Source organism: Carlito syrichta, unplaced genomic scaffold (assembly GCF_000164805.1).
Source record: "Carlito syrichta isolate Samal-C Ts95f unplaced genomic scaffold, Tarsius_syrichta-2.0.1 Scaffold311833, whole genome shotgun sequence".
NCBI lineage: Eukaryota > Metazoa > Chordata > Mammalia > Primates > Tarsiidae > Carlito > Carlito syrichta.
This window is the reverse complement of record NW_007255929.1, coordinates 24,885-40,954: the sequence shown is the minus strand read 5'-3', so window position 1 is coordinate 40,954 and position 16,070 is coordinate 24,885. Positions and strand designations below refer to the sequence as shown.

Sequence of the window (16,070 nt, the reverse complement as noted above, 5' to 3'; positions counted from 1 at the left end):
TGGCTCTCAATGCACATTAAATACTTCCATCATACACGTATTTCGGGAGTCTTTGTGCTCCACTGGGAACACAGAAGTGGAAAAATAAAACTGAAAAATAAGATTTCTATTTTTTTTTTGCCATACAATAAAATTCTTTGTGGATTTATAGCAGCCTGAAACTATGTACATTGTAGCCTGATCAGAAATTCTGCCAAAATATATTACTTCTTCATTTTCAGAAGGTATATGATTAAAATGTCAATTTAAGAAAATGTATATAAAATGTAGCTACCTTAACAAACTTTCCATCTTTAACAATTAAGCTTACACAATGTTGCAGATTAACTCTAGTTTGCTTAATATTTTAAAAGTCCTATGGAGGAGGATAGGGACAGCTTCCTGTTTAAGGAAATCAACTATTGCAATCATTTTAAAGTACTAGATTTTGGGGGAATGCAAATAATTCTCCCATAATTACATTTTGGGAAATCCCAGTTCTCACATTTTGCGGCTGTTCCTACAAGAGGATGCTTGTGTTCCAAGCCTCCCTGCTTCAGACTACCATCACAGTGAAATTCTGCCATGCAAAGTTTCTGCCATAAAAGTGTCGACAGAAGAAGCGTAAAATAAGCCAGGAAGATCCTAAAAGAAATCAGGTAAGGGGACTGGAAAAAGTACAATGTGATTTATTTACCCTTGCTATCTTTTTAACGATTTTGTTTTATGTCAAACTAAGTTTCTGGACCTAAGAACACAGATTGTGGAAACTGAAATAAAATTCTGCTCTGCTACTTATAAGCACAAGGCAAAGTACTTAACCTCTGTGCAGCTCAGTTTCCTCACTGGCAAAATAGGAAAAATCATTGTACCTAATCTTACAGGGTTCTTAAACATGATCGAAGCAGTAATAGCGTCTAACACAGAAAATGCTAATTAAATGTTAATAATGATGATTTCTAGAAAATGGAAGCTTGTGTCCTACAAGGTCTAACAATACACTACAAGAGAAAAAAGATGTTCAAAAAAACATTTTTTTTTTTTTTTTTTTTTTGAGTTGGAGTCTCACTCTGTCACCCAGACTGGAGTGCAGTGGCCGCTCCCGGCCACTGCAGCCTTGACCTGCTGGGCTCCGGATCCTTCTGCCTCAGCCTTCCAAGTAGCCAGAATTATAGGCATGTGCTACCATGCCCGGCTGATTTTTTGATTTATTGTAGAGATGAGGTCAAGAAAATGACAGCTTCAGAGCTAGCAGAAGAGGGTCAGTGATTTGGGGGGAAAAATAACCCAGTAGGGAATTGTTTTAAAATGCATCACCAATGCTTTTTCCTGGCACAGAGAATGATACCTAGTGGGAAAAAAAGGCTGTTGATAACTGTAAGTTGAAAGGTGGAGCAGAAAAGGTAAAGAAATTTGGTAGTAATTTAATCTGGCTTTTGCTTATATTTTACTATTGATTTGTTTTATTTTAAAAGCAATAGAAATCTTTCAAAAACCCCACACCGCAATCTAACTATGAAGAAAACATCAGGCAAAATTAAATTTAAGGACATTCTGTAAAATACCTAAACAGGACATCTCAAGATGGTCAAGGTCATCAGAAACAAGGAAAGTCTGAGAAATTGATACAGTCTACAGGAACCTGAAGAGATACAACTACTAAACATAATGTGGTATCCTGGATGGAATCATGGACCAGAAACAAGATCTCAGGTAAAAAACTAAAGAAATCAAATAAAGTAGGAACTTTAGTTAATAAAATGTGCCATTGTTGAATTGTTAGCTATGATAAATGTACTATACTAATGTAAGATGTTAATGACAGAAAAAATGTGGCACAATTTTTAAAGTACACAGGCATTCTCTGTACTATTTTTAACTTTTCTATTAATCTAAAGATATTTTAAAATAGTTTATTTAGAAAAACAAAATGTTTTTGTTTTTGCATACCACAATAGGTGTGGTGGTATGCACCTATAGTCCCAGCTACTCAAAGGCTGAAGCAGGAGGATCACTTGAGCCCAGAAGGTTGAAGCTGTGGTGAGCTGTGATTGTACTCCAGCCTGGATGACAGAGAGACCCTGACTCAAAAAAAAAAAAAACAAAACTAAAAAACAAATGTATATACATACATATATGGCAAAAAGAATATAAAATGTATCCATGAGTCAAAGGAAGCTTTTTTAATAAGTATGAAATAAAAGCCCCAAGAAATACAAAAGCAGGATCATTAATCTGCAGTTTGATTCTTAGTTTTATATAAAATAGAGAAGTGACTTACAGTTAAATGTGCTTTAGAATTTTATTTAAAAAGTATTTTTATTAGAAGCCAGTGTTACATATCACCAGACCCCTAATAAGAAAATTACCCAGAAAACTTGAAAAAAAAAATCCCCTGTGGAAACTTCCATAGCAGAATTATCAACTCTTATTTGCATCTATAGGCATCCATAGGCCACATTGAGCTATATTCTGAGCTGACTGGGTATAATCTAAATTTAAACATTTTCTAGCTCTTGGCATTTGGCAGACAGCTCCTGTGCCTCATTTCATCAATATGAATACTCGGTAATGTCTATTTGAAAAACACCTTTTAAGCCCAGACAGGGAGTTCCACTCACTCTGTAGTTGGTTCTGAATAAAGGAACCTAAGTGTGGCCATAGGGCAGGTAAGCAGATAGCTCTCCAAGGCCCTTGGCTCTGGGTTCTGTGTCAGCTGTCTTTTCCCCTGCTGTAGACAGTCCCTAGCAGAGGAAGTTAGTCTAGGCAGAGGTGGGCAGCCCGTTGGGGAGCTGGAATGTACAGTGAGAGTAGACTGCTACTTATCTACTCATTACTTGAAAGGTCACTCAACAGGAGTTCTAAATTTCAATAGAGGCCAACCTTGCTCCCCACCCATTCTCATATTGTGGTAACAAAGAACTGAGTTATAATAACAAATTGACAGCAAACTGGTTTCAGCAGTGGGGTATAAAAACGATCCACATTAGAACTACCATCCACATTCACCCTGAAGCCCAGTTACTGGTGCATAAGAGGTTCCAATACTGTTGACTTAACAGCTGCTTCACACCCTTGGATAGAATCAATAACCATCACAGAAAATTCACCAGAAAATACGTCCATAATAACTAAATTTCCCTGAAGTAATTACCTGTGAAATGGCTAGAACAGCAGTAATTGATAGTCTCGACCAACTCAAATACATTACTAATGTTCTTTTAGAAAGAAAGGTGTCCCCCCTGGTAAAATACAGATGGAATATTTTTAAAGAAAATTGGAGAAATCCTACTGTCTACTTGGGCACGCAAACATTAAGTGGTAGCTTTGCAAATTTCATGGTGACCAAAAGTTTAATTAGAACACAGAGTAGTATAAGTCATGTCACTAACTTTACAATGTTTACTAAGTTTATGAATATAAAATTTTAGTAACTTTAATACATCACTTAGTAAATTATTAGCATATCACCCCTAGTAGTACATAAAAGAATGTTTGTAGAATTGTGAATCATCACAAACTAACACAAGGCATCCACCTTTTAGAGTATTTCTAAGCCCTGTAGGAAGATGTAGTTGACTGAGGATCACTCTAGCCCTGGGACAAGTTTTCAGCTCATGCTTTGCTCATGTATGTACTTTTAGACCTGCAAACATAGTTACTGCTCAATAAACATGTTCTGAAAGAACGAATTTGCTTTTGTATCCCTTTAACACCTGGAGCTAGAATAAAAATGGATGAAGTTTCAGGCCATGGAGGAATAAATACAAAATAAGGAGGTTAAGAAATCGCACTTCAGCAAAAACAAATAATGTTTTTTGAAAAACTAGTAAAATTTAATCAGAAAATTCATCTTTGATAAATAGAACTTTTATTCCTTATAAAAAGTATGTGGTTTTGTATGGAACAGTAAATCTTTCCTTCTTCATCTGAAAAATAATTGGAAAACAAATTTTAAAGTAAATCCTACAATATTCAGTAATTATTTCCATTAAACATTACAAGATCTGTTGAATAATGAACCCACACCCAGTTTGACAGAACACTCTGTTATGCCCCACGGCGCAAAGAGAATTCCTTTTTCCCTCAGCCTTTAAGATGTGGCCCACACACCAAGGCCCCAGGCAGGCTGCGCCAATACTGAAGGTCAAAGCATCCGTGGAAGTGCAGCCAGCTATACCACAGAGCAAAAAGGCGAACATGACTAGGAATAGCAGCCATTGCTGGGATTCCAGAATGTTCCCAGACATGTTCTGAAGGGAGCTTACAGCTGACGTTGGTACGTGTGTTACAAAAGGAGCTGTTCAGAATTGAGCACAGTGAGAAGTAGTGCCTGGCTTCCATGCTTAGAGAGATGAAGTTCCCCTAATATGAAGTGAGAACTCTGCTTGGATTGGCAGAGAGGATGTGGGTGAAGGAGAATGGAAGGAAGAGAAGGCTAGGGGGAAAAAGGGCTTTTCTTTCCAGTGGACTCCCAATGGCTCTGCTACACTGTCACTGCTCGCAGCTTCCTAGGGTTGGATGGTAAACAGTTGCATGTGCCCTTTTTCCAGAGGGCGATTTCAAAAACAGAATCCATTCAGAAAGACATTACTAAAGTTTTTTGGAGTTTTACCTTTAGTCTATGAGAGTTAGGGAGACAATATTATTGAAAACACACACTTCACTCAGGGTTTACTATATAATTTGCAGGGGCCAATGCAAAAATCAAAACGTGGGACCCTCAAAAGAGTACCATCAAGGGCATGGCAACAGAATTTGTCTTTTCTTCAGCAGTCTCTGTCTTGACCTGTCATGGTGTTTATTTGCTATGTAATGCTGGTCTCTGCAGGTGGGTGCAGACCCTCACCCTTTCTCCCCACCTGCACCACCACCTTACTGTCTCCCATTGGTGACTCCCCCAGGGTTAAAGTGCCTTGTCCCCTAACCCACTCCCTAGGGCACAGCAGTCAATTTCCCCCTTCCACAAGCCTGCCACCTCAACCCATGAACCCCAAGGCAGCGTCTGCACTGGGATATACTGTGTCCCTGAATGGCAGTGGGATGGGGGCTTGCCCCTGCCAAATCTCCCACTGAATGTATAGTGGCACTGCCAGCCTGTGTAAGGACTGCTGCCACACTGTCTTGTCAGGTATCATCATGGTGGTGTACACAGCCAATTCCCCACTAGAGGCAAAAGATAGCTGAAGTCACTGAATATGAAGTAGAAGGCAGCCCAGGCAGGAGGGGCGCTGGACTGGGGGACCAGACAGTCAAGAACCGAACTAGGGAAGGGGATAGGAGGCCAAGGTACAAGAGCCCAGGTTCCAAGCCCTCAGTGCCCTGCTCCATTATCCCATAGGACCTCATTTATAAAATAAAATGGAAAGATAAAATTGAATTCATGACAGCAACAGCAGAGCAATAAACCCCAAAGACAGGGTGCCCTGAGTGCACGGGCCACCTGCTTGTGAAGCCAGTCCTGACCTGACCCTTGTAACTCCCAGCCCCTGCATGCTGACCACAACTCTGATGTTCCAGGTAATCTCATTTCCTGTGGTTGTGGCAGAGTTGGGAACCACTGTCCCAAACTAACCCTGCTTCATGCTCTGACAAATTCTCTCCCTGACATTCAAGCAAATATTTAATAAACTATTTTTCTTATCCACTTGCCCCGACAGCCAGTACACATTGTTTCCTAGTTTAGCAGACCTGTTAGACATTAAAATTGTTGGCATTATTGTGTGTAGTTTTTTCCTTGCCTGTGTTTTATATGTGTACCCCACAGAGAAGTTTAGTGTAGGGTGTTGTCTGTTCACTGGTTTAAGGTTTGGCAAAGGCTTGGTTTTGAAGGAAAGCCTGTTCATGTGCGCGCACACATTTTCCAGGAAATTCATCATGTTGGTAATATTATCTCTACAGGAAGTACTACTGAAAAATCAGGACATCATTTAAATATATTTGAATATGTTGCTTTCAAGTAATAAAGCTGAAGGGTATCCAAAGTCAAACCTTCAAACTAGCAAGGGTTTTTTCTTTCCTTTTGAATGTTCTACTCAGTTTTACCTTGAGAAGAGAGGGGACAGGAATAATTTTCACGAGATGGGTTTTTACATTGTGGTAAAAAATACCAGAATACTTATATGTCAAGAGGAAAGACACTTTGGTGTAGTGATCAAATACACAAGCTCTGGAGTCACCCTGCCCCTTGTAGATTTATTAGCCTCTTGGGGATTTCCTATCTTCAGTGGGGTGAATAGCAGGTGACAGCATCTGCTTTGCAGGGTTGCTGTTGGGATTTGAAGCCCATTTCCCTAAAGTACTTGGCCCAGCACATTGTGGGTGCTCAAAGACATCAAGTCATCAGATAATAGGCTGATGAGAACTTTCATTCCAGCATTTGTTGACTGGCTACTTTGTGCCCAGCCCAGTGAATGGAACTCAGCAGGGGCAAATCTGTGGCAAACCTCCAACTCTTAATTTTGTCCCTTCTTTCTTGATGGAGTGTCTCCCCCTACCCCCCAGTGGCAGGAGAAAAGACTTGGGATCAGATTGTGAGAGATCTGGGGACCATGCTAAGAATTCTAGGCTTTCTCCCCTATGTAGATTAAACCTATAGGTTTTTCAACTTACCTGGGATACTATTGAGAGAGAGAACATGATGAATAATTATGCCAGAATGATGGGTGTCCATCATGACTGTACTGGATAAACCAGCACCAACAGAACAGAATCAACCCCTGAACCTGGATGAATAATTTTTTTCTCCTGGATATTTTCACCATAGGCAAATAAAGACTTTCTGTCTTGATAGGAAGCTTTCTGGATAGTTAGCTACCATAGCTGTGGATACAATGAACCTGACTCTGGAGTCCATGAGGGAAGGTAAGACTCAGCTGTGTCCCAGAGCTTGCCTTCTGACTGGTGAGATATGACACAGATGAAACACACAACAAAAATCATCAGGGAACAATAAAAAACAGAACATAACCAAATGTTGGTCTTTCTGGTAAGGCACTTGGTATGATCTGCTCTGCATGTGTCAGACTGCATGGAGTGTCCAAGGAAAGTAAAGCATTTAAAGGTAATGAATATATGCATCATTAGAAAAGTTGATGTGACTCTATTTCCTAGTTTTGAAACATATCCCTAAAAATAAAGGAAGTCCTAAAGTCTTAATATAGCCTTGTATATCTGTTCCAGATGACCCTCTAATATATCATTTTATTGGCAACTGTCTTTCCACTTAAGACTTTTTCTCCATAGCAAGACTCTTGCAATGAATTTGAGATGCCATCTCCTTTTGGCCCATGACATTAGCCATTTTGGGGACCATTTTAGATATAATTGAGAATGACCTTCAAAAAGTTAGATTTTGGTCTCAGTGCATTATGCAATACATTTGAAAAAACTTGTGCTTTATACTGAAATAGCGTGAATTTGATTTATTGTATTTCCAAGAAAAGATAGACTTAGAGACAGTTTATCGTGTGGTGAGGTCAAGCAGACCATGAAAACATTATAGTTGAGTACAGTAGAAGAAAATAGGACTTTGAAAAAATGTTATTTCTCCAAAATGTGATGAAATAGTCATGTCTTATGAAACAAGACCTTTCTGGTATAAACTCAAGGTGTATAAGAGGTGGCATATGTTTATTTAAAAAATTGACAGCTACTAGGCCAGTTTCTTTAAAACTCCCTTGTGAAGCTTACTTATTAAGTTCTGCCAAATTTTGTCCCTTGGAGAAAAATCAAGTGATTCGAGGATTCCTCATTTTTTTAAATGATACATTTGAACTCATCCTGAAGATTTAAAGCCAAATACTTCCCAAGTGGTAAATCAATTTCCAGAGAAATAACTAAGAATTAGATGACATTTTGAAAATACCTTAAAGAGAGAAAGAGCTCTTAAATGGTACCTACAATCTGTTTCAGACTTCCTAGGTCTTTCCCTCTCCTCTCTCCCATTCATTCATTCGTTTACTGTGTTTCTAAATTAGTGGCAACATTGAGGAGAAAACAATTTTTTAAAAATCTAAGACTTCTAAGGTCTTTAGCTCTTGGGAGTTTTCTATATGGATGAAGTTTGGGGGCAGACAAGACAGACATGCACAAAACCACAAAACAATTGACTGACATTAAGAATGATGGGTAAAAAAAAAAAGTGCAAAGTCTCAGGATGTTCGTGGAGCAGGACTTAAATGTCAACTGCCCTGGCCAGCGATGTCCTTGTGCAGAGTAGATGTGGTAGGACTTGATGGATGGGTAGCATGTAAAAAAACAGAGATAGTGGTCAAAGGGGTGGAGGAAAAAGAGTCTGGGGACACAGTAAGTGCTTTACATATTTTAATTCACTTAAATCTCAGCGAGGAGGTGGCCATAATACATGCTCTCCCCTTCTCCTCTTTTAAAAACTGCTTACAGGACATTATAGAAGCAACATATCAGGAACTTGGGGACTTATGGCCTCTCCTATAAAACAGATAAAATTCCCCAAGTTTTGAGAGGAAGTAGACAACAGTTGTTCAGAGCTCAGATTTCCTGGGTTCAAATTCTGGACCTGCTAGGTACTAGCCGAGTAACTTTACAAAGTTGACTTCAACTCTTGTAGCTTCAGCTTCCTTATGGATAAAAGGGAATAACAATAACAGCGACCTCTTCATAATGGCCATCTCTCGCCTGATTTTTGGGACTGCCTCATGTTCACCCCCGGCTGCTGTTTTGTTCTCTCCCCTCACAGTCTCCTGCTCATTCTCTAGAGACTCTACCAGGCAGAGGGGACTCAGCTGGTTCAATGGCTGACCCAGCATCATTTTCTTCTATTGGCTTATCCTGCTTCTTTTTTACCAGTTATTTTTTTAGTGTACTTAATTCTCTATATAGTTCCCTCAGTTATTTATTTTCAACTTCCATTTCTAACTATTTTTCTTCAATGAATGCACACTTTCCTTGTGACATTTATCCTTCAGTGATATAAACAGTAGCAATTGCTATTATTTTATATTTCATCCCATTTTCATAAAAATGCTTAAACATGCTTAAACATTTTTATGACAGAGATGGAAAAGAACAGCTGAAATTCTAAGGGTGACCATGACAAAAGAAAATTTGTGTACTTCTTCCTGCTTCTATACAAATAGAAAACCTGAGGCTAAAACTTGTCATGGATATTAATAAACTATAGGAATATAAATTGCATTAAAATTTATAAGCATACAATTTATATTTATTCATATCTGGATCAATAATTGTAAATAAACCTTATTTTTAAAATTTTTGAAAATTAATTTTCCAGTGAAATTAAATAAAGGAAGAAACTTCATAATAAGACACCGATGATTAAATTTTCCCTGAATTTAGTGAGATAAAATTACCATTAGTTAAGTAAATGAAAGCGTCATGCTTTTATTTTGATCTATGTTTAGTAGGCCACATCAAAATCTATGTTCTTTTTAAAATTATTTATTTATTTATTTTATTTATTTTTTAATTTTTTTTTGAGTTGGAGTCTCACTGTCACCCAGACTGGAGTGCAGTGGCCGCTCCTGGACACTGTAGCCTCGACCTGCTGGGCTCCAGCGATTCTTCTGCCTCAGCCTTCCAAGTAGCCATAATTACAGGCACGTGCTACCACGCCCGGCTGATTTTTTGATTTATTGTAGAGATGAGGTCTCGCCAAGCTGCCCAGGGGGGTCTCGAACCCGCGGGCTCAGGCAATCCACTCACCTCAGCCTCCCAAAGGCGCAAGATTACAGGCTGAGCCACCGAGCCTGGCTAAAATCTATGTTCTTGCTAAAAACTGCTTTATTAGAATAAGAGTTTAGAAGATTGAAATTATAGATGACAAACCTTTTCAGGTGTATACGTTTTGGGGAGTCATCATGTTTTCCTTTGGAGGTCATAGCTGTGAAATTCTAAGAGGTATCTGACAACTCTCTCTTGACCGAGGTCATCAGAAAGGCAGGTTTGACACAGAAATCTCCTCTTGATGATTAAGAGGTAATAACAACCTTTGGCAAGAGGTGTGTGTGCACCAATGACTCTACTTCACTATCTTCTGTTTCTTAATCTTGTTTTGAGAGTTGTCCCTATCAACTATGCATGGCTAAAACAATCTGCCTCTACAATTTTACCAACACCACCTGCCCATCTCACAGTACAAAGCAAAGCCACAAAACTACCACTTAGACCAAGGTTTGTCAACCTAGGCACTAAACTCTTAGAGGTGACCAGAACTTGAGTAGAGATTTAGCCTGATCATTGTTAGTAACTGAGACAAAGCTCAGAAAAGTTAGGTCAATTATCTCAGACCCCTTAGACTGTTATAATAGCAACTGATAAAATTTATAAAACATATCTACTTTGTGCTAGAGTCTATATAAGCTGCTTTATATGATTTAGCCATAGCCTTCATAATGCTTTTGGAAGATTATTCTCTATTTTATAAATGAGAAATAACTCAGACAACTCAAATAACTCACCCAAAACTACTCTGCAATAAGTTGTTTTACTGAATTTGAACACAGGTCTGTCTGATTCAACAGTACCTAGATTTTCTTTCCCCACATCATGCTACCTCTCAGGTGGAGACTGAGAACATAGATGTTAGCATCTGGTCCAGAGCTTTTTCAAGACGCTTCTAGACTATCTCCAGACCAGAGCATGAGCATCACGTCCTCCTCTTCACTAGAGCTGGCATTGTTCTGGGGAGTTATTAGCCAAAGAACAACTGGGGAGTCTACTCAAGACGGCGACCAAGAGACTCATGGCTGAGTGTGAGAAGTGTGCTCCTTTTAGGAAATAAATGTGAGGGTTAGCAGCTGTGAGAACATGAGAAGACATTTGCCTGTGCTAATCCCTTTTGAGTCCTGACATCTGGTTGAAAGATAAAATCTTCAGTTAGAATTTGTAGTAGTAGTAAATATTTATACAGACACACACACACACACACACACACACACACACACACACACACATGCACACGCACACGCGTGCACACCTTTCCTGCAGCCTTTTCTGCTAAAATAACTCTTTAACTTGCACTACGTAATTGACGGACAGTAACTTTCTTCCCAGGTGACACTGATTAAAGTATATTCAGATGTCAACAGAACATCATAAGGTATGAATCTTTAAAGTTCAGTGTTGAAAAAATTCTCATCTTTTACTTTATTGGATGCTTGCAAAATTATCAGCAGCTGAACATAAAAGTAAAAAGCAAAAACTTAAAATGTAAACCAAAAGTGAGAACATTCATGATATGAATTAAAAAAATTTTTAAAAAGGACACAAAAACCTACAGAATATAGTCAGTGTAAATCATGCTTTATCACATCATGGCAGGGCTCTGGAGGCTGCTAGCATTTGAGAATAGCTACCTGGGTAAAATACTACTTTTTTCTATTGCTCCAATTAACCTTGTACAATCTCAGATCATTTTTTGCAAAAATTTCATATGAATATTAATTTCCAAAATGATGAAAGAAGGATTTTATGTTTTTGCTTTGGCATGTGAGACCATAAGTGACTTGAAAATACCTCTCTGTCAATATTTAATAGATAGATTGGAAGATAGATATTAAAATAAATGTAGAAATGATTATTTAGTGAAAGTAATGGTCCACAGATCACTAAATGTTAGCTTGACTATTTCTGAATAATCAACAGCTTGTCATTGCAATAGTAAAATGGGAAATGATGGTAAGCACATCATTAAACAAGTGAAATGTGTTAGACACAGTGGGGCTAATTTTTTTTTTAAACTGAAAGTAATTTACTGTGTTTGGCTCCGGTTCAGCACAACTGGAAAAAAAGACTACTACCCTATTACAAAAGAAAGGAAGAGGAAGAGCTGTAAGTGGTAATTTTTTTCCATAAAGAAATAAAAATTCTTTGTTCTTGTATAACTCCTTCTACTTCAAGGAACTTCATTTTTACACTTTATAATCATGAATTCACTAACCAGCCCACAGCCCATCTGTGAATAAATATATCTGTTACAGATGAGCAGAATTGAGAATGATCACACAGTAAGCTGGCAGCAAAAAAGGAATCAGACTGAAACACAAATTTCAAATATACAGCTGAGGCACAAGGGATAATGCTTCCCAAAGGTTGCCCACATCCTAATCCTCACACCTGTGAAGATGTGAGGTTGCATGACAAAGGAGAATTAAGGTTGCAGATAGAATTAAGCTTGCTAATCAGTGACCTTAAAATAGGAAAAGCAGCCTGGATTATCCAGGTGAGTTAAATACAATCACAAGGGTCCTTGAAAGTAGAAGAAGGAGAGTAGAAGAGAAGACCAGGGTGTTGTGCTGTAATGTGATGTAGAGGTCTTGAACCACTGTTGTGGACTCTGAAGTGGAAAAGAAATGTGGTAGCCTCTAAAAACTGGAAAAGGAAACAAACAAACAAAGATTTTCCCCTCAGAGCCTGCTGAAGGAATACATCCCTGCCTACACCTTGATTTTAGCACAGTGAGACCCATGAGACCTACAACTACCACAAATAAGTTTGTGTTAATTTGTTATAGCAGCAAAAGGAAACTAATATACAGCTGCATCATCAATTAGGAACAATTTCGTGCAAACATAATCATGGAAGACTATCAATAGTCAAGCAACCAAAAAATGACATTTAACTTGGAAGACAAGTCCATTTTTTGAAGTCATAAAAGTAGAAGCAGAAAGAATTTTTGGCTTAAAGAAATATGAAAAAGAAAATATGTAAGAAGAATTTTTTTTCATTTCCACTAGATCACTAGAAGAAAAAAGGGATGAATAAAAAGAACACACTGATCCAAAGGGCGAGGTAGGAGTTTTTAAAATGCAAATTGGTATTGTGAATAGTGTTGCAATAAATGTGTGTGCAGGTATCTTTTTTGTAGAATGATTTGGGTTCATTCCCAAAAGGTATATTCCCAGAAGGAGGATTGTGGGGTTGTATGTGAGGTCAATTTTTAGATATTTTAAGAATCACCAAACTGTTTTCCACAGAGGTTGTACTAGTTTATACTCCCCCAACAGTGTAGAAGTGTTCCCTTTTCCCTTCATCCTCTCCAGCATCTGTTGTTTTTTGAGTGAGCAAAAACATGGAACCAACTGTGCTGCCCATCAAAAGTAGACTGGATTTTTAAAATGTGGTGCATATGCATGATGGAATATTACACAGCCCTAAGGAAGGGCAAAATTAAGAACTTCGCAGCAACTTGGATGGATTTAGAGTCTGTAATACTCAGTGATCTATCATGGAAACAAAGAACTGAGTACTACCTGTTCGCACTCATAAGTGGACCCTGAACAATTATCATAATTCTATAAGAAAGGGATTGGCAGTAGTGGAAAATTGCTAGGGGAGGAAGCAGGGGGTGGAGGGGGGTGGGCATACTTCGTCAATAAGGGTACCAGATCTCAAACCAGGTGATGTGGGGACCAAAGTAAGGCTCAATCTTTACCTGTACAATGACCATTTGTATACCTAACCCTGAATTGTAACCCACATCTTTAAAATAAAAGTTAAAATAATTAAAATAAAATGCGAATTGGAATGGCCTTCTAGGAGTTCTGGAATCTGTCTCTAGGATTCTTTAAGTTTTATGTTGACCAATCTATTCTATGCACCATGAATGGTGTAGATATTGACTTGCCTGATGACAGAGTTTAGATTAAACATTCTCTCGTGACCTCCTCCAGCCTAAATATTCTATATAGATTCTACTCAATTGAATATTGAGTCTATTCAATTCCATGCCACAAACATATATTGCCTAACTACTCAGTATAAATTATTCTAATATGAATAACCAAAGAAGACATACTCCCTGACTTTAAGAAGTTTGCAATACAATAGTTAACCAAGGCGAATAGAAAAACAACTATATTCAAGCTAGACAAGAAGATAATTAGGGATGGATAAGTGACATCTTGATTAAAAACTCATCAAATATATAAAAATCAACGCATTTTTATTGATCCCAAAGCAAACAATCTTTGTCATCATTGGGGGTCATCAGGGCACCAATTTATAACAAGAAAAATGTAACCTGTCTCTTAAAAACAGTATACATGGGAAATAAAAATGTAGATGAGAGAAAATTCTTCTTTATCATTGTCTAAAATAGGCAGAAGGGGTGACCGAATTAGAAAACTGCCATTTTACAACCCCTGAATAAAATAATGTCATCAACAGATACTAAAACTATGAGGTAAAAATTTGATGGGGAATTTTACAATAGAGAGATCAGGCTGAGACCACCTAAACACACACACAGTCTTAGGATCACTACACAGAACAGCCGTTATGTACCACTTTTTGTGCCATTGGGAAATACATAGTACTTCATAGAAAGTATTATATACCTCCCTCCAAAAAAGCTGAATCCAAATTGAATACAGCCTCCAGATTTATTGATCTTTTCATAGGAGATACGGGATAGAGGAGCCAGTTCAAAAAACACAGAATGGAAGCAACCAGTTAAATATGGACATTTTGTATGATAAATGACCCCATTTCTCTAGAAATCATGACATGTAAAAATGGAAGGAAGAGAAATTATTACAGAATACAGGAAACTTAAGAGACATAATCAAATGTATCATACAGACCTTATTTGGATCCTGATTCAAACAAACCAAGTCTAAAAAGGCATTTTTAAGATCACCAGAGAAATTTAAATATGGACCACATATATAATGATATTCTGAAAGTATTGCTATAATGTGATAAAGACATGGTGTTATTTAAAATATTTTTTTCTCTTATAGAGCTACATACTGGAACATTTTCAGATAAAATGTGTTATCTAGTTTTGCTTTAAATACTCAAGCAAAAAACAGGTATGAAAAAATACACAGAACAAGATGAGCAAAACAATGGTGTGTGTTCAAGCTGCATGATGAGACATGAGGGTTCATAGTGTTCTCCCTCACTATAAGATGGAAATTTTCCTTAATAAAAAATTTGAAAGGTTGAACACAATAATAAATACATAAGAGTCCCTAGTTCATTTAATCAACCTTTATCATGGAAACAGTGAAAGGTTGAAATATTAGTTAGTGCGAGAAATTTTCTGAATACATTTTTAAGTAATTTGATAGAAGTAATTTGACTTCTATCACTTTAATAATTGAATGCCTTTCACCTCATATGGTAAAAAGGGTTACAATTGACCAAATTCTCAATTTCTATGCCCCCTCCCAAATCTATCATAAAATATCACTCCTAATGTCCAATGAAAAATGGGAGTAGATCCACCTCTATCTGTGTGAGATAAACAAACAGCTTCTGGTCACTTTTGATAGTAAGGAGTGAACATAGGGGAGAATGTTTGTAGGGTTCCCTATGAGACTTCTCTATAAGAAACAAGAGGCTTCCAGACAAATAGATCCATCTTCAACATTCCCTGAATATATGCATAAATGCCAGAGCTGATATCAAGTAGTTGAATGTTCAGAATTAAACTTCTCAAGTTCATAGAAAGGCTTTTTAGCAACGATTCTAGCCCTGGAACAAAATATAAATCTCATATTAGACTTTTCAGAAAGTCTTTAAAAGTATTCACAATAGAGGATACCTTTTTTTTTTTTTTTTTTTTTTAACTATTCTTTAAAGGATTTTATTTGCAACTAATTTGTCTGGAGAAGACTTGTAGGTGACCCACATTCTAAAATTGCATTTTAATGTGATTAACAACACTGTCAAAGAAATACACAATTTTATAATACATAGAGAAACTTTAAGCTTTTAGCCTCAAATACTCTACATTTTTAAGAGTATGTATTTTTTAAAGCTAGACATCCAAAACTCTATGGTTATAATCTTCTACCAGAAAAAAGTAAAGACACAGGAGGAAGGATCATTAGTCCACATAAGCTATGTTCCTGAGGGCTAAGTCCAGGTATTTCAGCTAATTTTTTCCTTGTGCATTTTAAAGTTACGTGGTCAGGGAAAATGAAGATGATTCTTTCCTCCTGCAATAAACGTTTTAGTGAAAGAAATTGTACTATGGCTGCCATTATCATGCAGATGGGCTGTAATTCTAGCGTTTCGGTTCAGCGAAGGAAGTAGCTGAACTCCTGCCACCTACCGGGGCCCTCGACCACTCTTCTTTC

General features: G+C 37.6%; 1 protein-coding gene across 1 annotated transcript in view; it reads right to left on the bottom strand.

Moving 5' to 3' along the window:
• Positions 1-16,070, bottom strand: part of ABI3BP (ABI family member 3 binding protein) — a 192,664-nt gene that overhangs the window by 176,393 nt on the left and 201 nt on the right. The window lies entirely within an intron of this gene.